The 23920-nt window shown below is 41.4% G+C and overlaps 1 protein-coding gene across 1 annotated transcript in view; it reads left to right on the top strand.

The window, feature by feature from the left end:
- Positions 1-16100: 16100 nt before the first annotated feature.
- The window catches only part of ITPR1 (inositol 1,4,5-trisphosphate receptor type 1), a 335828-nt gene continuing 328008 nt past the window's right edge, over positions 16101-23920 (top strand). Inside the window, exons 1-2 of the mRNA XM_080801715.1 lie at positions 16101-16353; positions 17175-17243. The gene's annotated coding sequence lies outside the window, so the exon portion shown is untranslated. The remainder of the gene's footprint in view (positions 16354-17174; positions 17244-23920) is intronic.

Below are 23920 nucleotides of genomic sequence, written 5' to 3'. Positions count from 1 at the left end.
TAAGGCTGTTTTCATGCCTGCTAACACAACACCCATTCTTGCAGACCATGAATCAAGGGATCTTTCTGACTTTTGAGTCTTACTGTTTGAAAAACATATTTCACAAGTCTGTAGCTGTCATAGATGGTGATTCCTCTGATAGGTCTGGGGAACATCAGTTGAAAACCTTCTGGAAAGGATTCACCATGCTAGATACCATTAAGAACATGTGTGATTCATGGGAAGAAGTAAAAATATCAACATGAACAGGAATTTGGAAGAAGTTGATCACAACCTTCATGGATGACTTTGATGGGTTCAAGACTTGAGTGGAGGAAGTAACTGCAAATGTGGTGGAAATAGCAAGAGAACTAGAATCAGAAGTGGAGCCTGAAGATTTCACTGAACTGCTGGGATCTCATGATCAGACTGAACGGGTGAGGAGTTGTCTCTTATGGATGAGCAAAGAAAGTGGTTTCTTGAGATGGAATCTACTCCTGGTGAAGATGCTGTGAAGATTGTTGAAATGACAACAAAGGATCTAGAATACAACATGACCTTAGCTGATATAAAGGGGTTGAGAGGATTTACCCCAATTTTGAAAGACATTCTACTGTGGGTAAGATGCTATCAAACAGTATCACAAACTACTGAAAGGAAGAGTCAATCGATGTGGCCAACTTGCCTGTTGTTTTCTTTTAAGAAATTGCCAGTTACCCAACCTTTGTCAGCCATCACCCAGATCAATTAGCACTATCTACACTGACGCAAGAATCTCCACCAGCAAAAAGATTATGACTCACTGAAAGCTCACATGATGGTTAGCAATTTTTTTTTGCAATAAAGTATTTTTAAATTAAGGTATGTATTTTTTAAGACAAAATGCTATTGCACACTTAATAGACTACAGTATAATATCAACATAACTTTTATATGGAATTGGGAAACCAAAAAATTCATTTGACTTGCTTTATTGTGCATATTTGCTTTATTGGGATTGTCTGGAACCAAAGCTTCAATATCTTTGAGGTCTGCCAGTAAGCCAATAGTGCTACACCTTTAGTGCCTCTGCTGGGTGGGACACTTTCCCCTTAGCCATGCTGAGAGCACAGCAAGGACTGTGATTGACAGCTCTGTACAACCTATAATTTTCCTTCTCCAAACGTACCATCTATTTAATCTTCCTGATGTTCCTGAACAGGAGTGATTGAAGAGAAAGATGATAAGCTAGAATCACACCAAAAGAAGTTTAAAGCAAGTAAAAGGTGTTTTAGTGCTTTTGGAAAGAAGGAGGAAGGCATAAGATAAGTAATCACAGTCATGGTTCTCTTGCAGATCTCTTGTAGATCCTGACTTTCTCAATGTTTGAAATCAAATAAAATGAAGCAAAAGAATGATTCCCATATTTTTGAAGAATGATATCTCATTTGTGATGAGGAAACACATAAATACATGCATATATATATATATATGTATTTTTATTTCAGATGCTCATCCAATAGCAGTTTTACTTTCCATATCCATTTATTTAGAAAAGGAAATGCCAAGATGCCACTGTGAAGGCAGTACATGAGCAAAGGAAACTGCGTACAAAATCACAACACCTGTATGTATGTGTATATTGTGTGTGTATATATATACACACACACAAATATTTTAGCACCTGCATATATTTGAAAGGTACAAATACACATTACTCTTTTACTCTCTCAGGCTTCAGCCAATGCTTAGCAGATGAATTAAGTCCCCATCCTTGTAATTACTGTTTCCCCAGGGCTTTGTGACCTAAAGCTTGGCTGCCACTCAGAAGTAACTTCTTCCTGGGAAAACTTGCCAAACATAATAGAAGCTATGGATACAAGCTATGGACACCTATGATGTGTCCATGCTTCCTTTTACCTAAAAAAAAATTTTTTTTTGGAAACAGGGGTATATATCCAGTAAATGGTCTTGGAATCAAGGAAACACGGTTTTACATATTCCTCTAATTTACAAATAACGAGTAGGCAGAATAACGACCCTCCAACAATGCCCAAGTCCTAATCTCAGAACCTGTAAATATGTTACCTTACATGGCAAAAAGAATTTTGCAGATGTGATTGCATTAAGGTACTTGAGAGGGAGAGATTTTTGTGGACTATTGTGATGGGCCCAGTCTATTCAAAGAGAGCAGAAGTCACCCTACCCCCCACCCCCAGCTGTTGTCAAAGGGAGAAGTGGCTATGGAAGAATGCTCAGAGATGCAACATTGTTGATCTGGAACATGGAGAAAGGGGTTACAAGCCAAGAAATGCAAGTTGCCTCTGGAAGATGGAAGAGGCAAGGACATGGGTTCTCCCCTTGAGCACCTGCAAAGGAATGCAGCCTTTGATGCACCTTGATTTTAGTCCAGTGAGGCCCATGTTGGACTTCAGACCTGTGGAACTATAAGATAATAAATTTTCATTGTTTAAGCCACAAAGTTTGTGAGCATTTTTTATGGCAGCAATAGGAAACTAACCCAAGTGCATATTGGGTTTGAACTTTTTCATGAGGTACAGGCTGAAACTCCCAGGCAGAAGGTCAGCAGTTGCAAGGGACACCCTTTGGAGGGTCAGACAATGTGCTTTGGTTGGGCCATAGCTGGACCAGGATGTGTGTGTGGACCCGAAGGGAAGCTATGCTTCACCTTCTCCCTCCCACAGCTCTCCCTTCTCACTAAGAAAGGGTGAGTGATTTTGCTTGCGGTAGGGGCATATGGATGATGATAACTATTTAGGGTTCAGGTGTAGACCATCTGAACTCAGATGCCGGCTGTTTGGGGGAATCAGAGAAATGCCAACTGTAGCCCTTGGTGATCTTGGGGTCCTCTAGAACCCTGAGAAATCTTGGCCCTCCATCTGAGAACCAGGAAGTCACAGTCAATTCCTGACCAGGCAGCCCAAAGTTTCTGGAATCGTTTCCCAAACAGACTTCCCAGCTCCCGAATTCCAGGTGTGATGCCTTTGTGCCTATGAAGAATAGCATGATGCTGCTCATTCTGTAAGTTCAGCAGTCATCAGAATCACCCAGAGGGGTTGTCAAAACAAAGACCGATGGCCCTCACTCCATGAATTTCTGGTTCAGTAGATCTGGGATGCAGCTTGAGAATTCCCATTTCTAACCATTTCCCAGGTGATTCTGGTGCTGCTGGTCTGAGGACAGCATTATGAGAACAACGGACATAACCAGTACGAGCTTAGGACTCAGGCAGTGCTTGCTGCTTAAAGCTGATTGATCTTAGGCAACTTAAATTCTGGAATTCTTAACCTTCTTCCATCTATCAAATAGAGTTAATAAAACCCACCTCTTGTGATTAAATAGAACGATCTACATAAAGCACTTAGCACATAGTAAGTCCACAATAAACGATTTCCGTTATAATGTGTTGACCATTATTGATGATTAATGCCAAGTTATTTAGTGTACCATACGAGGCACCAGAAACACATTCAACAGACAAGCTAATGGCAGACAATATAAGTCACTTCACAAGCTGCCCTCCGACAACTGTCAGAACTTTCTCAAAGTCTCCCACCCACGGATGACTGTTTAACTTTGTAACTCAAGGGGACTCCAGAAGAAAGGAGTCTAAAAATGCTTCGCCCACAAAGCAGAATGAACAAGAAGCAGAAAGTCTTAAAACATTTTGAGAAAATTTGTCTAACAATAGAAAACGGAAAGTCCTCTGGGTGTGATGCAATGGGTATAGAAATGAATAAAAGTAAACCGGGCCAGGAGCAAATTAATTTGATAATAACTTCAGAAAAGGAAAAGGAACTGTGCCATGCTCACGCCTCTGGGAAATCTGACAAAAAAAGTAAGGGTTTTATTTTTTTTCCCCTCCCTGTTCTAGGATAATTGGTATTAGCATCATGTTAAAAAAAAAAAACACCCCTAAAATGACTTCATTGTCCTTCCACTATGAGGAATTCTTTCTTCAGGACACAGCGATAGAATAACAGGTTAGGTCACTGGAAACTAATGACTTTCTTATGATTTCTTCATGGAAAGTGTCTCTTCCCTGGTGGAACTTGGCCATATAGATGGATAAGCCAATAGTACAGTGGAATAAAATCCAACTATAATAAGTAGCAGATGGAGTTTATTATAATTTACATAATAAAATTAATATAATAAAAAAGTAAGTAGCTTTAAGATTTTAATTGTATCTTCTATTTAAGAAACTAATAATAAAGAGCTGGTGAAGACAACAATAGGAAAGTTCACTAAGTTAATGTAATAGTTTCAATCTCAGGGCTCCTGGGTGTCTTAGTCAGTTAAGTGTCTGCCTTCGGCTCAGGTCATGATCTCTGGGTCCTGGGATGGCGTCCTACATGGGGTTCCCTGCTCAGCGGGGAGTCTGCTTCTCCCTCTCCCTCTCCACTTGTTCTCTCTCTCTCTTAAATGAATAAATAAAAATCTTTTTAAAAAGTAGTTTCAATCTCGATGATCTGAACATCAGTGCACAAGGAGCAAGGCTTCCCATCCCTGCATATCTTCTGTTTAGCTGTGTGAGCTGGCGGGACTACTGAATGTTTAGATGTCCCTTCTTCCTTCATAAGCCAAAGGGCTGGAGTAGATGGCGTTTTCTCAAGTTTTCGCTGTCAAGTCGCCTTTCATACAATTTACCTTTCAACTAAAGAACTTCACATTGTAAGTGACTTTGTATAACTAGCTACTTAATTAAATGCTTTTGCTTATAATGAGAAGAGTTACATTAACTTTAAAAAGACAGAGACTGTGGTATTAACTAATAATCTCACATAATTATTGAGTATTTACTACGTGCTGAGCATTTAGGTGCATGATTTTGTTTCATTCCTTCAACAGTGCAGTGAGGGAAGATCTCACCTGATACCAGTTGGACAAATAAGGTTGAGCCTCAGAAAGATGGAGCCAAGACTTTGCTCAAAGTCACAGAGCCAGTGAGTGTTAAGCCAGGATGAGAAAGGGGGTCTCAGATCTCTGCAACGTGATTGCAGCACCCCTGCTATTTAACACTTGGTTGCATGGACTCCCACAGAGGTGCCTGCATATTACATGGTTACAAATGGCTCAAGGTTAGACAAGGAAATTATCAGGAATTCAGGGAGCTCTAGGTACTGGTCATTCCCAACCCCACTGAGCTTGTGTTCTGTGCTCCCCTCTGCCCCCTCAGTTGTTCTGATTCCCTCATCCCTTCCATTTGCTCAGAGCTCACCCAAACTCTGTGACTTGCAAAACTGCAACAGTCCTTTATCCTAAACTCCCTGTTTCTCCATTTAAATCTAAAGAGCAGCAATTTGCCTGGCCCTGCCCACCTTTTCACATTCTGCTACAGGGACTGGGATGTACACTAAATGAAACAGGGCAGCTGGAGCTGAGGATGGGGCCAATGTCCTTTAATAATTAATAATAACTACTGCTTACGTGATTGTTAGAGTTGAGACTTTTTACCAGGAATATCTTATTTACTCATTATAGCAACAATTTGGTGAGGTAGATACTATATTGGCCCCTTTTCAGAAAAGGAACTTATCTAATTAGTGAGTAACAGCTCATAGGATCCACGCCCATATATTTCACTTATTGTGGCGACAGGGAGGGAAAAGAAGAGGGAGAGAGAGAATCAAGTAGACAGCAGACTCCCTGCTGAGCGTGGACGGAGCCTGGCATGAGGCTTGATCCCAAGAGCCCGAGAACATGACTTGAGCCAAAATCAACTCAGCCGCTTAACCGACTGAGCCACCCAAGTGCCCCCAAAACCATTTCTGAATTTTCTTTTATGACAGCTTTGTTGAGAAATAGTTCACTTAACATATACTTCACCCATTTAAAGTGTACAATTCCTTGGGGTTTTTTGTTTTTTTGCATCATCACAGAGATGTACAATCATCATCACAGTTGATTTTGGATTGTTCCACCATCTCAACAAGATCTCAACATCTCATACCCTTAGCAGTCACTTCCATCTCCTCCTCGCACTCCCACTCCCTGCCTGCCCTAGGCCAACAGTGATTTACTTTCTGTCTCTGTAGCTTTGTCTATTCTGGGCATTCCACACAAATGGAATGATATAATATATAGCCTTTTGTGACTTAGCATGATTGTTTTCAAGGGTCATCCATGTTATAGCATATGTCAGTGGTTCATTTGTTTTTCTGGCTGAATAATATTCTATTGTATGGATATTCTACACTGGGTATAGAAATATTTACATTAGATATGTTATTAAAATATATATTATAAGATATATCTACATATACTCTTTTTTATTTTTTGAAAGAGAGAGAGAGGTGAGAGCACAAGTGGGGAGGGAGTGGTAGAGGGAATGACAGAGAAGGAGAGAAAGAGCGAGAGAGCACAAGCCCAGAGTGGGGAGAGGGGCAGAGAGAGAAGCAAACTGCCCACTGAGCAGGGAGACCCACACTGAATTCCATCCCAGGCTCCTGGGATCATGACCTGAACAAAGGGCAGATGCTTAACTGATTGAGCCACCAAGGACCCCTAGCTTGATTTAATAAAAATTTATATATGGATGTACTTTTCTCAGAATATGTAGATGAAAATTAAATAACCAGGGCCACCTAGTTTGCTTATAATACTTTAGGAATCTCCATTATCACTTTAAATGACTCTTGGAGACCTAATATCCTATTCATATTTAGAATCTATATCTAAGAAATATATTGACTACACTTGTTTATATAATAAATACCTATTAAGTTATCCACCATGTACCAGGCATTGTGGGAGGAACTGGGGAATCCACAAAATCAAAGAACATAGCATTGGAAATTATTCTGAAATCTTCACATGCATTCTAGATTCTACCCAAATCTGCCAATTCTCTTTGCTATCGTGTGGTTTACAGATGCTAGAATTTGCCAAATACATGTCTCTAGCAGGGTGTCCTATCCCATGAGCAAAAAGTTTCCTATACTTCCTGAATGGGCTTCTTCCCTATGGGGCAAAGATATGAATCCATTATTTCTTTTCCCCTAAAATAGACTTTCAAGGCATAGTCTATTGGTTCTTCATTTTCTCTAGACTTTGCTTCTACTGAAAAGCATTTTGAATAAGATGGTGACACAAAATAGGACTCATAATTTAATGGCTGCGATTAGTCACAATTCAAGTACTTGCTGATTAAAAATCATGCCACAGAATTTGTGAAAGTGTTTTTCTTCTTCCTTTGCTTTGAGTATGGGTTGACTTGCCTCCAAGTGCCACTCTATTGCTTCAACACATTGTTCCAAAATAGGTTGGCATTATAAGAAGTCTTTTTTCCCACTTTTCTTTTTTATATTGATGCCTCTTCCCTTGTGATAAGGTTCTGAAAATAAGTTAAGTGCAAGAGAAATAAAGGCTAATTTAATCTCAGAACCTAATTTCTAATACTGATTTGGGGTCAGAATGTACACTTTTTTTTTTTTTTTTAAAGCAAGGGTAACAGACATAATAGAAAGGCTTTTTTTAAATAGCAGCAGTTCATCCACTTCCTAAACTAAGTGAACTTTTCCAAAACCAGACAAACTTAAATACTTTGTTTTTTCTGACGGTCAAATGATCATTCAATTCATACAAGTTAAAAATAATTAGTAACAATTAGTAAATTCTTACTCGAATCATTTTTTTTTTTAAAAGACTGGATCTATTCACTTGTTACTATGTAGAAACATTTTCATTGAGCTTTATTACAGTGTTTTTTTTTTTTCATTTAGGTACAAAAGAGTATATACAGAAACTTAGAAATAAAGGGCTTGTTTTTCCAAAGAGTGGGATTCTTTTGGAAATAATAATCTTTTTTAAACATCCTTATTTATTTTTGATGATAAGAATGCTATATGTTCGATTTTTGTTCTGATGGATGCTAATCTTTCCAGAATGGCTCATTGTCTTCGAAGGATTGCTGATTTCATCTGTTTCTCCAGGTATTTCAGATGCTGAGTGGTGCACTTTCTGCTTCCTCCTCCTTCTCCTCCTAGGAGGTAGCACAGTTAATAAATGTAAATAAAATTATTTGTTTGAGGGAGAGCTGAGTAGAGGAACTACTCAGGAGACATTATTTCACTACAGCACTTGCTGTACTATGTGCGATTTATAAGTGTTTCAGTGACCAAGGACCATCCTGACCATGTGTACCTCTAATGCAAAAATATTGCGGCTTGAACGGCCAGGTGCCTGGGTGTGGGGAAGTAATTAAGGAAGGCCAGAGGCCCTGGACAGCATCTAGGTGATTTCCTATTCACAGCTGCTAGGTCTGCAAAATATTACTGGAAAGAAGAAATGACACAGGAAATAGAATTAACAACTGGAGGACCAAAAATCTATGATTAAAAACCAGACAATTTTCCTGTTTGTGACCCTCTAAACTTCACGTTTGAAATTCCTTTGGAAGGAGGGTCATGATTGAGGAAAAGGCAGACAGCAAAAATATCAATCTGTCTTTTCCATCCTCCCCATACCTAGCATAGCACCTAGTGTACTCCATAGGTGGCCATGAGATACCAGCTCAGTACTGACAGCCAGGCACTCCAGCAACCAACAACATGTTCCTGTAGGGATCCCTCCACTCCACCCTGGGTCCATTTGCTCCCACCTCCCTGGACTGACCCTGTCTAACTGATCTGTTTCATGAAGGATTGACCTCATATACACCAACTGGGTTGAACTCAGGAGACAGGTTATCCATACCCTAAAACTACAAATAAAGGGAAATACAACTTCAAATCTGGGAACAAAATTAAGGGGGAACAAAAAGGAACAGTTACCTTGCTTGAATCTGAATACACTGATCTAGCACAAGAAGTGAAAAAGCTACCTGATGAACAACTAGATGCTTTGTGCCTGATTTAGTGCCTGGGCCTATCGGTCATCAAATAGTTCTTTTTTTTTTTTTTTTTTTTTTTTTAAATTTTATTTATTTGACAGAGAGAAATCAGAGCTAGGCAGAGAGGCAGACAGAGAGAGGGGGAAGCAGGCTCCTGCTGAGCAGAGAGCCCGATGCGGGGCTCGATCCCAGGACCCTGAGATCATGACCTGAGCCGAAGGCAGAGGCTTAAACCACTGAGCCACCCAGGCGCCCCAGTCATCAAATAGTTTTATTTATTTTTTTTTTAAAAGATTTTATTTATTTATTTGACAGACAGAGATCACAAGTAGGCAGAGAGGCAGGCAGAGAGAGAGAGAGGGAAGCAGGCTCCCTGCTGAGCAGAAAGCCCGATGCGGGGCTCGATCCCAGGACCCTGGGATCATGACCTGAGCTGAAGGCAGAGGCTTTAGCCCACTGAGCCACCCAGGCGCCCCATCAAATAGTTTTATAAGCAAAATCGAAGCCTATAGAATTTCAAGTTTTCCACTTTCCCCCTTTTTATATTTAATCCTCTTTGCTTTTTCGGTTGACCTAGAAAGACCCCAAGAGGGATATATTGCAACAAATGGAATTACTCATAACTTGGAGTTACTACTCATACATACTAGCTTGTTTTGCATTTTATCTAAAAAATTAAATGTAGGTTTTAAAATAAGTTATTGCCATTAACTCCTACTTTAAAGATACAAAACAATTTTCCAGTGTAACTATTAAGTGGTCACAAAATTGGTAATAGAAATATCTGTAAATGTGTAAGATTTTAGTTTTTGGAATAATGTAGACAGGTATAAATACAGAAACATAAAATGCTTTCAGATAAAAGAGATACGTATTGTTTGAGAATGAGTTTCAGACACCATTAGATTCTACTTCTAAACACTTTAGGGTACATCTCCCAAGGACAAGGACATTGTCCTATATAATCACAGTATCATTATCACACCTCCAAAATTAAGAATTCCACAAATCTTCTTTTATAGTCTAACATTTAGTTGCTGAGAAATGTCTTCTATAGATTTATTTTTTCTTTTTCTGTTTTTTTTTAAAGATTTATTTATTTATTTGAGAAAGAGAGAGAGAGAGAGAAAACAAGTGGGAGGGGCAAGGAGAGGGAGAGAGAATATCAAGGCTACTTCCACGCTGAGCACTGAGCCCAACTCGGGGCTCCATCTCATCACCCCACGATCATGATCTGAGACAGAAACCAAGCGTTGGACACTTAACTGACAGTGCCACCCAGTTCCCCTATTTTTTATTTTTTTAAATCCAGGATCCAATCATGGGGCACATGTTTCATTTAGTTTAATGTTTATTTTTGTCTTTTAAATCTAGACAGCCTCTTGCCTTCCCCCCCCCCCCACCCGCCAAGACATCGATTTATTTGAAGAGTTCAGCCCTATGGTCTTCTGGATCTCATTGTATTCGTGGGCATGGTTGGCAAAAAGTTTGCTATGTGATGTTGTATAGTTGTTATCCAATCATATCAGGATCCAAATAATGTCTGGTTGTCCCAGTGTTGTTGATGGTAAATTTGATCACTTGCTTAATGTGGGTGATTGTCATATTTCTTCATTGTAAAGTTCCATTTTCCACCTCATAATTAGTGGATAGGATGTGGGGTAAATTTTTAGGGCTGTATAAATATCTTTTTCCCCATTACCTTTCCCTTAGGAGGTTTGGCATCTACTGATATCTAAGTAAATTATTACACTGGAAGTTGCAAAATGGTGACTTTTCAAATTTTATATTTTCTTTCTACATGTATTAGCTGAATTCCTCTGTGGAGAAGAGCTTTCTGTTTTTCTTTTGATAAACAGATTTCCTTTCAGTTCAAACACTAGGATAAGATAATAAGGCCTTTCTGCAGATTTCTTCAAGTTCCCAGATCTTAGCTTGGCTCCCAGAGCAATTTAGGATGATAGTCTCGCAGATGGGAAGCAGGAGATGTGGAAAATGTCTGAGTTGATAATAAACTCCTGGTTCTGCATATGTCACAAGGGGATAATGTGTAGGACAGTAATAGTCCTTTTTATTTGCTTACATGGTTGGCAGAGATTCTCAGAGATGGAATAGCTGTCCCTTCCATATGTTACATAGTGGTAGTAACTGTAACTTTTGCATTCTCCTGTAGCTATCATGCTGCTTCCCAGGACCTAAATCATCCACAATTTGCCGATGTTCCCCCCCGCCATGTGCAAGTTTACTGACTGGCAGTCTCTTCTAAACTCCAGACGTAGGACAACACATACAGGACCTGTCCTCTTTCATGTCCTCTTTCAGCTTCACAGGATGTTCAGAAAGAGGGCTCAGGAAAAACATCTCGTTCTCCTAGTTCCATGCCAAACTGGTCTCATTCCCGCTCATGTCCAAACACCAGCTGCACTTTTCCCTATCATCTAAGGCTGCTATGTGTCTGTGGGTGATTTCTTCTCCCTACTCTTGTGGTTCCACTAATGAATTAAGACAGTAAATGCTGTGCACCTGTTCTGTATCCAGAGCTGAACCAGATGCTACAAAGGGTACACAAATATAGGACTTGGTCCCTATCTGCAAAAAGTTTATCTGGTTAGAGAGACAATATCACACAAAGATGGAGCTGAATAATAGTCTTGTCAGCCAGGGGTATCTGTGAATGAGTTTGTGGGGTTTGGTTCATGAAATTCCAAGAACTGGAGCTAAAAATATGAGCATCTGTGTTGTTGGGGCAAATGTCCATGAGTTTCATGAAATTCTCAAAGAAACTGTGACTCCATGCCTTCACCACAAAAAGTTAACAATGACCAAGATAGACTAACTAGAGGACTGACTATAGTAGCAGCGTTTTCTCCTTACCAGTAGTTCTCATGTTTGATGGCACATGGAAGTAAAGCATTGGTGCCAATAGAGCAATAGACCAATAGATCAAGTTGGCCCCACGCTCAATAGGGAGTCTGTTCCTCCTTCTCCCTCTCCCCTTCCCTCTGCTTATGCTCTCTCTATCTCTCTCATATAAATAAATAAAATCTTAAAAAAATAGATTGAATTCTCTGACTTCAGTGTCAATCATTCTGTCTTGCCATTTAAGAGTGATTTAAGATACTTAATACAAGCTAGTAAGTATCCAAGGAACATTGGAGCACTTACAGGCAAATCAACTCTTTTGCCTGGGAGAAAATTGGGTCTAGCCCTACCCCAATAATCTGAAGTTTGGTGCGGAGCTGAGTACTATGTTGTGACATATCAGCATTTTCTCCAAGCCTGTCCATAACGTTCTCTCACTTTGGCATATCTTAAGTGAGCTTGCAAAGCCTTCTCATGTCCAATGACACCTTTGATCCAGTGAGGTTGGCAGGGCAAAGTTTATAGCATTCGGTCTACCAAAAAAACTGATTCTCTGCAAGGTTAGGAGAATGGCCACAGCTACATGGAGGTTAAGGGTGCAGCTAAATGTCAAACTCGCTTTTTCTGATCTTTGCTTTCTCCTGTGTATTTTCCTGTGGCATTTGAAGGTGGGCTTCCAGGAAGATTCATTCAGTTGCAGTTTTTAGCTGTACACTGCTGATGAAAACCTGTTTCTATTTGTAGGGTTTCCCTGGGGGTAGGCTAGTGTGCTAGTTTTGGACGATCTTCAGACTTCCACTCAGTCTGTGATTCTATCCTGACTCTGCAAAGCCCTCCTACTTCCCTGCATGGGCATTTCAAGGGCAAAGTCATAAATGGCAATTTTTAGGGCCGGTCGTAATCTTGAATTGGATATTAAGAATTAGATTCTTGGTTTTCTCAACCAGCACTATCCAATAGCATAAAATATAAAATACATTTGAAAAGTAAAAAGCAGGCAAAATTAACTTTAATTATCTATTTTATTTAACACAACACAACCAAAATGTTAACATTTCTGTATGTGATCAATATAAAAAATTTTTTTGGTACTAAGTCCTTGAAATTTGACCTGTATTTTATACCTACCTCACATTTCTGTTAGAACTAGACATATCTTGAGTGCCTAAATGGCTAGTGGCTATTGTATTTGGCAGCACAGTTCCAGAAAATTTTTCCAGGAAAAAAATACAGTTAAGACAAAGAAGTGCCCTTCTTTTTATTCATAATGGAGAATGAATTGAACAGTGGCCTTTATTATGACATACTTCATCATCAGTCATCAATCATACAGTACTGTAGAGAGCTTCTCAGCATCATAGCAAATTTAGCAAAACTAATTTCTAGAGATCCAGTAGCTTCCGGAAACTAATGACAGTTGCAAACTGTTGGATAGTCTGCCATATGCCTGACATACATTATATTACAATGCTTTTGTTTACAAACTTTTTTGGGGGGGTACATATCCACTAAAATGTGCAGAGAGCTAAGGTCTGCTGGGTACAGAGGAAGCAATACAAGCATGAATAAAATACGACCCCTGCCTTTAGTGAAAACTGTGGTCTGGGAGGGAAGACTGGATAAAGCGGTTAAAGGCTAAGTGTCCATTGCATGATGAGCATGAAAATCACTGAATTCTAGCTCTCAAACAAGACCAGTTTTCCCAGAAAACCTACATTAAAATTCCATTGTTTCTGCGCATGAAATAATTACCCTTTAGTACTAAACAGTTGTAATAGTAATGACTGATTTGTTGAATTTGTTTGAGAAAGTAGAGCCAAACCCTTTAGAAACAGAACAAAAAATTTTCCCCCCGTAGGGGAAAAGAAGAAAGGGGATAGACAGATGGGAAAGGTGTGGACCTTTTTTTTTAATGAAAAAAATTCTTAAGACGATTTTATTTATTTGTCAGAGAGAGGGAGAGAGCATAAGGAGGGGGAGAGGTAGGCAGAAGGAAAAGAACATCTGCTGAGCAAGGAGCCCTGATGTGGGATGATCCCAGGACCCTGGGAACATGACCTGTGCCAGAGGCACAGGCTTAACCCATTGAGCCACCCAGGCGACCCAGTGTGGACCTTTATGTTGTGACAAGATGGGAGTATTCCTTTTTCTTTTTCTTTTTTTAAAGATTTATTTATTTGACAGAGAAAGAGAGACAGCGAGAGAGGGAACACAAGCAGGGGGAGTGGGAGAGGGAGAAGCAGGCTTCCCACTGATCAGGGAGCCCGATGTGGGACGTGATCCCAGGACCCTGGGATCATGACCTGAGCGGAAGGCAGATGCTTCACGACTGAGCCACCCAAGCACCCCAAGACGGGGGTATCTCTTGATGATGGGGAGTGCTAGCTTGAAGCATTAAGCATGAAGCTTTAGTGCCTAGGAACAAGGGGCTACTACTGACAGAGAGGAGGGGCAAGAGTGAATATAATGAACCCATTTTGTCTACTTCAGAGCACTGCCCATTCCTGGACTGAGGAATGCATATGTTTTCACTGGGGATGCTGTGGGAGATAGTAGTTAATGTCCAGAGTTCAGGAGCCAGACTGCCCATCACTGTGAATTTGCAGATGTTACTTAAATTCTCTCTGCCTCACTTTTTGCATAAATCAAAAAAGGTTAATAAGGTTTGATGAGAAAATGTAAATAAAGAGCTTAGAATAATGCCTGGCACATGACATGTACTCAGTTATTATTATTAAATTTAGTATTATTATATCAATAGTAATTATTATCTGTGGGGCTCCCTTAATTTATTCCTGAAGTTTCACAAGATGGTTAACCCTATCAAGCAATCCTGATACAAAGTAGGCAAATTCTAATGACTCCTTTCCTCTAAGATGGCAAAACTGGGGCAAAGAGATGAACACAACTTGCCCGAAGGCTCAGAGGCTGCTCCTAAAATGGGGAAGGAGGCCATTTAAGGAAGTGGTGATGGATTTCCCCAAAGACAAGGACTTAGGACACTTGTAGGCTGGAATTGGAATCCAGGCTGCACTACTTAATTCATGGTGTCATCTTGGGAAATTACCTGATTTCTCTGAGTCCTTATGCCTTCATCTATCAATTGGAGATAATAAATATGCCCAGCGTTGTTAAAACTCAATAGCATGATGCATGAAAAGTGCATGTGGTCTGGATTCAATGAAAACAGTCTCTCAAATTATTATTATTACTGTTGTTGTTATAGCTACTATGTAACACAGCAGGCAGTGCCTGTCTGGGTGCTGTGAAGTGTTTTGGCTCACCACTATGCCCCAGCGCCTGGCACAGTGCCTGGCACCCAGTAGACACTCAGGAAACGTTTGTGGAATGAATGTCTATCATCTGATGAAGGGAGAGCAGCCTACCGACTCTGCTTCCTAGCTTAGCCCTTGTCCCTCTTCCCAAAACCAAACAGCTTGTAACCCAGAGGTTACAAGAGTTAAAGGGTTAAAAAGAGCCTAGGCAATTTTTAGCAGTGGGGTGGACAGCAACCCATCTCGTCCCTGACGCCGCTGTCCCGGCTGCTGGAGGGCGCCCCGCCTGGACGCGCATCATTGTGTGAGCGGCTCTCTCCGAAGCCCTAATTTTTCTGGCTTGCGGTTTATTTACTTAAGCATTTACAGCTCCGGGGAGCAGAGGGGCTGCTCCAGGCGGGGTCAGGACCTAGGTCGCGGTTTGTATTTATTTTGTGCCTCCCAGTCTCCGCGCCGGCAAGTCACAACACGGCTCCTTTATTTGTGCATCGGAGAGGCTTGCGTTTCTCTACCTCCTGCTGGGCGAGGAGGGACCCAAGCAGCTCGGGGTCTCTGAAGCCTCTTGCCTGTGTCCTCGCCTGCGTGGACCGTCGCTCCGAGTTAGTTTTCGGTGCAAACCCCAGCAGGGCGTAGCAGATTAAATAAAGACAACCTCGCGCATTTAATCCTTGACCGCAAACACTGGCGTTTTTGTGCCCTGGATTTCTGAAATTCTTGGCTCAAGGACTTAAGGAGCCGGGGAGGGGGGTTGGGGGGCAGGGTGGGTAACAGCTTGTAAAAACTTCCCAAAGCAGAAATCCGAGCTGCTCCCTGCCCCCCTCTCCCAGAGATACCTGGATGCAAGGGAAGGGGGGGCAGCCGGAGGAGGAGCGTCCCACAGGGTTGGGGGCGCCCCCCAGGGGTGGCTTTGGGTCGCCGGCTGCAAGCCCTACCAGCTCTCTGCGAGAAGCCGGATTCGCAGCCCGGACGCCCCGCAGGACGCCCCTCCCCGTCCCCGCGCGCTTCTATTTAGAGCCCAGCCCGGAGCCCAGGGGATTCTGGGACTCGTAGTCCTTCGCCGCAGCCCCGGGCGCCTCCACGACCTCGGACTCGGACTACATTGCCCAGGGAGCTTCCCGGCCTATATAAGCCGCCGGGAGCCGCTTCAAAGTGCAGTAACCATGTGGATGTGCTGCTGAAGCGTTTCCTCAAGCTCGCTGGGGTGGGAGGAGAGGAGGAGGTGGTGGTGGAGGAGGAGGAGGCAGAGGGTGGAGAGAGAGAAAGCGCACGCAGAGAGGAGGTGTGGGTGTTCGTTTCCATCCTAACGGAACGAGCTCCCTCTTCGCGGACATGGGATTACCCAGCGGCTGCTAACCCCTCTCCTCGCCCTGCTCCCCCAAACCGGCGTGGCTCCCGGGCACCAAGGTAGCGGCTGGGGCCGGGCAGAGGGCGCGGGGAGTTGGTACTGTCCTCCCCGGGCGCCGAAGTTTTGCCCCGCTCTCTGGGAGTTTTTGGTGGATTTGCATGCACTTGAATACGTTTGGGGGCTCTTTAAACTGACGGCATTTTGGGGTGTTCATTTGAGACTAAAAAAAAAAAAATCGATTCCAGTGACTGGCCTTGAGGGCTACCCATTCTGGACTGGAATGGCATTCCCCTAAGTTGGAAACTGTTGCAGCAGCTGCAGGAAATGGTTTTTTTTGGGGGGGGTGGAGATGTCGGGGTGTCATATGTGAGTCCGCTCAAGGAAACAATCTTTTAAAAGTAGCCCTCTCTGGAGCTGCCTGGTTGAGAGAAAAATGCATGTGGGGCGGGGGGAGGGCAGTGGGGAGGGTTTTGAAAAACGGAAGAAAACCCGGGGACCGGTGAGGGATGAAGTGTGGAAGGAGCTTACGCCCAATGAGGATGCGGGCTGCGGATACTTGGCCTAGGCTCCTGGAAACAAGTGCTTTGGGATTTGCCAAACACTTCCCTTAGTTCCAGCTCCCCCGGCACGTTCCAAGTTTTTGCGTGCCTAGTCTCACTTGTCAGTTACAACTGGAAATAACTAAGCAAAGTTACCTGTAGTCTTTGTCCAGCTGATCCCTTCAGCCTTCCGGTCTTGTTCCGGGAGGTGAGGGAGGGGGTCTCTCCTGGAAGGAGGCTAAAGAAGGTGGAAGTTTGCGGTTTGAAGCACTTCTGTTAGGGGCCCGTCTGCGTAGTCTTACCCTCAGTTTTTTTTTTTTTTTTTCTTTCCGAATACCTAGGAGCTGACTACGGAGGAGCAGGATTCGCACAGCTGGAGGGTTTTGGCAACAGTGCCTGACCTAGGTCAGGTGAGTGTAAAGCCTGAGAGCTGTAGTCAATAATGAGTTTCTGTTTTAAGTGTATTTTATGTCCTCTCTAAAGAGCCATGGAGATTAGAAGTAGAAAAGAAAAGCAAACTCCAGGGCTTGGTGTCCAAAATTTGTCACTACCTTCTGTAAGAGCTTTAGGGAGCATTTGAGATCCAGGGGGCAGTCCTGCCTAGCACTTTTGGCCAAGACTCAGACTTAAAGCAGCCTGAAGGTTTATGGGGGGGGGGGGCAGAAGCCATTAAATGGAGCAATAAAAGAAATGCCCATTGATGCCTGGCAGCGTGCTGATTTAAATTCTGAAGGATGCAGTACATTTCATCAGCCAAGATATGGAAGCAAAAATTAACTGCCTCTGTCTTTGAAAAGTAGTCACTTTTGTTTTTGTTTTTGTTTTTGCTGTAACATGTGTTTAATCAGAGTAGGTTGGATTGCAAGAAATGAAAGTGGTTGCTGGCAATTTGGAAGTATTAGTACTTTAAAAAGGGAAGTTAGTTCTTGAAGCATGAGAGAGTAGCATCCAGTCCTTGACTTGAAGCCGCATGAATGTCAAGGAATCTGATGAGCCCCTCTTGTTTAGGTGCTTCTTGTGGGATATGAGTTGAGGGCAGCATTAATCTGTAAAGACAAGCAGCTTCTGTCCACCTGCCCCAAATGGTCAGACTGCACTTTAAAGAAAGGGAGGTTTTAACAGCTGCCTATACATCCCATTGCTGCGGATTTGACCATCACAAATTTTCTTCTTCCGAAATGGCCAGGAACAGGGTAGACAACAGGGTAACGGGTGGAGAACCAGGTCTCAGCAACTTCTTTAATGTTCTAAATATTTAGCTGTTCCCTGGGCTACAATCTTTTGGCTTTTTAAATTAGAAAATAAAAGGCAGACACTTCATTATAGTAGTATAGTGCTTTTGTTTCCTGTTGATAAGATCCTTAGGCATGCTGGTGGAGTGGGAAGCCTTTGGATGTGTGGGGTGTAGTTCATTCTTAGAGTTCAGTTGATTTTCATGGCTACTTGGGTGCTCAGAAGGCCAAGGAAAGGGTTAAGTTCCCCTCTTTTGAGTAAACTACAGCCCAGGAGAAACTGATCCATAGACTCTTCTCCAGCTTGTTGCTAAAAATAATACTGACACGTGAAGTACTTGTGAGCCGGATCCAGAGCCATATAGCACAGAAACTCAGTGATTCGGGTACAGGTGAAGAAGCTGAGGTGTAGAGAGTAGGAACACTTGCCCAGTAGCTGGTGCACAGTGGAATCAAGCAAAGCAGAACTCCTAGTTGTGGGGCTGTATTGTGTTCCACAGATGCATTTAAGCTAGGGGGTAAAGGTGAAGGGAGAAGCTAGAAAAAATGGTAAACTTATTTCTGTTAATGAAATAACTCTTGCTTATGTCCCACCAGTGATGATGAATAATATTTACCTTGATTTAAGAAGGAAACGATATAGCCATAGATGTAGGGATAAGAGCGTGGCTATTTGAGGAGGTATTAGAGGTTATACTGACTTTGTTTTAGAAAGCTGTATGCTGAAAGCCTGAATGAGGAAAGTAAACGAAACCAAACCACACCACAAGGAACATTGTCTAAGTTCAGCATTAGGTTCATCTCATAACTGAAATCCATCTCGATCATCTACATCAAGGCATCTGAGCAGGTTAAAAGAATCAGGTATTTCTCAGTCTGAATAATTTGATAATTTGAATTGCAGTGAGTCTAAACTGTGAAGTATCGGTATCTTTTCATATACTCCTAAGTTTGGTTTGTGGCCAGTTGTGCAGAACACTTTTTCATTTTTTTTTTCTTGTGTGTGCATGCATGCACGTGTGTGTGTGTGTGTGTGTGTGTGTGTGTTAAAAGTACAGTCTGTTCTTTAAATAATTCAAATCAGAACAGAATATACTATCAAGATTTCCTTCTTACCAGGCAGGGAAAGTTCTTCATGCTCTAAATGAGTGACCCCTGGCCTCCACTTTGAGCCCCATGAAATTGTTGGGGGTTGACAATAGTATTATTCATGTTTAAACAAAGTGGTTGCCTTTTGGAGGGAATTGGCATCCTTTCTTTAGGAATGAGAGATGGAATTGTTGCTTAGAAGAAAGGAAAGATGAACCCAACAAGATAAATCTCTTGCCTTTGTCCTCAAAATATTTTCAAGTAGGGAAGACCAGGGTATTAGAGGTAGAAATGAAACTTGTAATCCGATGGTATACAACTAGCTAACTTCTAGACAAAAAAAGTTGCAGGGTTTTTAGCTCATTTATAATTATCTCATGGAAACTGATTTCTCGACAACCAGCTGTTAAATAACAAACCAAAAGGAAATAATAAACACCAAATATGAACAACAGAAAACAATAACAACAAAAAATAAAAATACATCTTAAGCTAGGTTTCTAGGTCAAGCTGTCCTTGGATACATCTAATTAAGGAGTCTACACAAGGCCAGTGTCCCATCTTGTTTACTGTTGGCATTTGTAGGCTTTTTATTAACTGGAAATGCATTTAATTTTTTAGTTTATTTTTGCTGTTTTAAGCTTTTGCACTGCTCTTTGGATGAAATCAGTTAAGGCTTGAAGTCAGTGACATGAGTGACATAATTTTTATGATTCTGACCAATTTTTATAGTGTCTCTCATTCTGAGTTTATTGCTAATGAGCATGAGCTGAAACGCCACTGAAACCGTCACCTGTGGAGCTATTTCTCCTATTGAACAATGGCTAGGGTCTTCCCTCAGCTGGACATAGTTTAAGGCATTTGGTGTGATGAATCTCTTTATGAATGTCTAACACTTACTAAAGTTGTTACTTTAAAGCATTTATTCCTTCATTCAACAATTTCTTGAGGACCTACTATGTGCTGGGATATGTTCTAAGTGCTGGGCATACAACAATGAAAATCCTGTTCCCAAGAGGCTTAAATCCTAGTTGGGGGGAAGCAGGAATTACAAATAAGCAAATATTATTGTGTAACAGGTAGCAAGCGCTACAGAGAAAAAGAAAGCCAAGGAAAGGGGAACCGGAAATAACAAATGTTGATGAGGATCGGGAGAAAGTGGAACTCTTGTGTCCTGTTGGTGGGAGTGTAAGATGGTGTAGTCACTGCAGAAGACAGTATGGCAGTTCCCCAAATGATTACCAGATGGTCCGGCTGTTTTACACTGGGTATATAACCAAAAGAATTGAAAGCAGGGACACAACTGGTATTTGTACATTAATGTTCATAGCAACACTGTTTACAGTAACCAAAACGTGGGAACAACCCAAGTGTTTACTGACAGATGAATGGATAAACAAAAAGTGGTATGTCTATATAATGGAATATTATTCAGCCTGACAAAGGAATGATATCATTATACACGTTACAAGATCGGTGAAGGTTGAAAACACGCTAAGTGAAATAAGCCATACATAAAGAGGACCAGTAGAATGGTGCTTACCAGGGGCTGGGGCTGTATGGAATTTGTTTAATGGGTACAGAGTTTCATCTGGGGAGGATGAAAAAAATCTGGAAAGGGATGGAAGTGTTGGTTGTTCAGCTCTGTGAATGAATTAATGCCAACGAATCTTACACTTATGAATGATTAAAATGGCAAATTTTATCTTGCGTTCATGTATTTTACCACATTAAGGAAATGACAACAACAAAACAGCATAAAGGGGATAAAAGTATTCAGGAAGGGATCTCGAATGAGAGGCATCAGGCAAGGGCTCTTGAACAGGGTGCATCTGAGCAGAGAGCTGAAGGGAGTGAGAGGTTAGCTGTGTAACTATCTGCTGAGAAGGATGTTCCAAAGGAGCAGAAAGTGATGAGGCCCTGAGATGCGAGCAGGTACAACAGGTTAGGGAAAGGCCAGGAGGCCAGATTGGTTGCAGCGGAGGGAGAGTGCTAGGTGTTCAGGGGGAGAGGGAGTCAGGGTCAGATCTTAGAGGAGCCTGGTTTTGCAGGTAAGCCTTAATTGATTTCCCTGAGGATTTCTTAACTTTCTCAGAACTCTTAATGTTTTCTGCCTCCCTGAGCTACATTCTCCTTTCTCAAGAGACTGGTGAGGCTGGCAAGATTGCCTACTGGATTTGAACTTAACTTGGGGGGGTCAAACCCAGATTTCTAGACAGTCTCGTTAATTACATGGCTTACCTCAGATTGTAATCCACTTTAGTAGGAAGGGAATATTCTTTTTGGTTTGGATAACGAAGTTTAAGAGCCTAATGATATTCCTGGTGGTTTTTCTTCAACACAGACTTTGTGTACTTTGCTACCACCTCTGTCTGTCAGGTCTCATTTTACGGAATTACTCAAGGAGAACTCATGCTCTGCTTCTAGCATCACCCTGAGGGGATACGAAGTTCCACATAAGTGATTCTCTCTGATAAGTGAAGTGGACCCCTTTGTGTGTATAGATTTATAATGTACATGCATGTTGTTAACTTAATTGCATAAGATAAGCATATTCAATTAAAGTAAAATAGTAAGAAAGATAAACAATAACACCAAACCAGGCACCCCCAGTCCCACCGTCCAAGGTGAGGGTTCCAGACTCCTCCATATCCAAGGTGAGGGTTCCAGAGTCCTCCCATGTATACATATATACAAATTACATGTATGTTTAAATTTCATAAAAAAGGACTCATACAGTACTTCAAGTTTGGTACCTTGCTGTATTGCACTCGATCCTGAAGCTCTGTTCTTGTTAATAAATAGACATGTGTGCCTTCATTTTTCTGAAGGCGCCTGTACCTTTGAAGAGATTGCCTTTGAGTGGTGACATGGATGGAATCACTAGGGTAAAAAAAAAAAATTATTCAGATTTCTTCATCATCATAGAATCCAAGTTTTCTCATTCAGTTTATACTCTTTCTTTAAAGAAAACTGAATGGGGAACCTGGGTGGCTCAGTGGATTAAAACCTCTGCCTTCAGCTCAGGTCATGATCCCAGGGTCCTGGGATCGAGTCCCACATCGGGCTCTCTGCTCAGCAGGGAGCCTGCTTCCTCCTCTCTCTCTGCCTGCCTCTCTGCCTACTTCTGATCTCTGTCTGTCAAATAAATAAATAAAATCTTAAAAAAAAAAAAAGAAAACTGAATGGAAGGTAAAGCACTCTTCAGAAGTTAGCTATCTTATTGTAGGGATAAAGCCTAGTAATCATTTCAATGCAGAATTTTTTTTTTTACATTTCAATTATTTTATTTTATTTTATTTTTTAATTTTTAAAATTTTTTATAAACATATAATGTATTATTAGCCCCAGGGGTACAGGTCTGTGAATCTCCAGGTTTACACACTTCACAGCACTCACCATAGCCCATACCCTCCCCAATGTCCATAACCCAACCACCCTCTCCCTTACCCCCCACCCCCCACCCCGCCACCCTCAGTTTGTTCTATGAGATTAAGAGTCTCTTATGGTTTGTCTTCCTCCCGATCCCATCTTGTTTCATTTATTCTTTTCCTACCCCCCAAACCCCCCACGTTGCATCTCCACTTCTTCATATCAGGGAGATCATATGATAGTTGTGTTTCTCCGTCAATGCAGAATTTCTTATCTCTTCTTCAGGGTAACCTAATTCTCTGGGGTAGGTAGGGCCAGGTACTTTTTTCTGTTTGTTTGCTCTTAAAAGGAAAACTTCACTGTAGAAAATTTGAAGTATGTGTAATAGTGAGATCTTAGTATAACAAATCCCTCTTTACTCATCACCCACCCTTCATGGTTATCAATCCATGACTAATCTGTATTCACCTGTATTCTGATACACTCTCTCCCTCCTGTTGGGTAAGTCGGAAACAAATACCAGGCATACCAGTTCATCTGTCTTTTAGTATATATCTCTAGTGTTGGGATTTAAAAAAAAATTGTGATACTTTTATCCGCCTCAAGGAAAAACAAATTTTTTAATTAACTCTATGTTCTCACTTCCTTCCAATGTGTGTAAGTGCATATATACACACACGTGCATACAATATAATATATACATCTAGATAATGTAATAATAATATAAATGCATATTTAACTGTTTGAATTAGGATCCAAATAAGGTCAATACATTACAAATGGTTGATGTGTCTTTTAATCTGTATATTTCCTCTACACCTCTTTTTCCCCAGGCATTTTGTGGGTTGTTACTGAAGAAACTGGGTGATCTATTTTCCTATAGTTGAGATTTTGCTCACTGCATCTGTGTGGTATAGTTGAACATGTTCCTCTGTTCCCTGTGTATATCATATCTGGTTGTTAAATGATCAGAATCAGGGTTTTTTGTGGGGGGGGAGTGCACTACTATTTTCTTGAACTTTATTCAGGGGAGTGTGTGATGTGTGTGGGTATGTCTTCTTGTGATATTAGCGACCATGGATGTTCAGTTCCTTAATCCATTAGTTCATTTGGACTTGTAAAACTCCTACTTTTCTTTATTCATTCCTTAGCTGAACTATTTTATAAAAAGAAATTTCCTTCCACTAAGTTTTTTATTCCCTGGGGTATGTAGTTCATGTAACAAAGACAAAATCTGTACTTAAATTTCTTTCTGTATTTTACCAGTTTTCAAAAATATCCAGTTGATTTCCTACCATGATACATGACAGTGGTTCTCAAGGAGGTGACACTGGGCAATATCTGGGGACAGTTTTGGTGGTCACAGATAGGGCGAGGATAGTGGATCCAGGATC

Source organism: Martes martes, assembly GCF_963455335.1.
Source record: "Martes martes genome assembly, chromosome: 1".
NCBI classification, from domain to species: domain Eukaryota; kingdom Metazoa; phylum Chordata; class Mammalia; order Carnivora; family Mustelidae; genus Martes; species Martes martes.
Note: the sequence above shows the minus strand (reverse complement) of the source record. Positions and strands in the feature narration are given on the sequence as shown.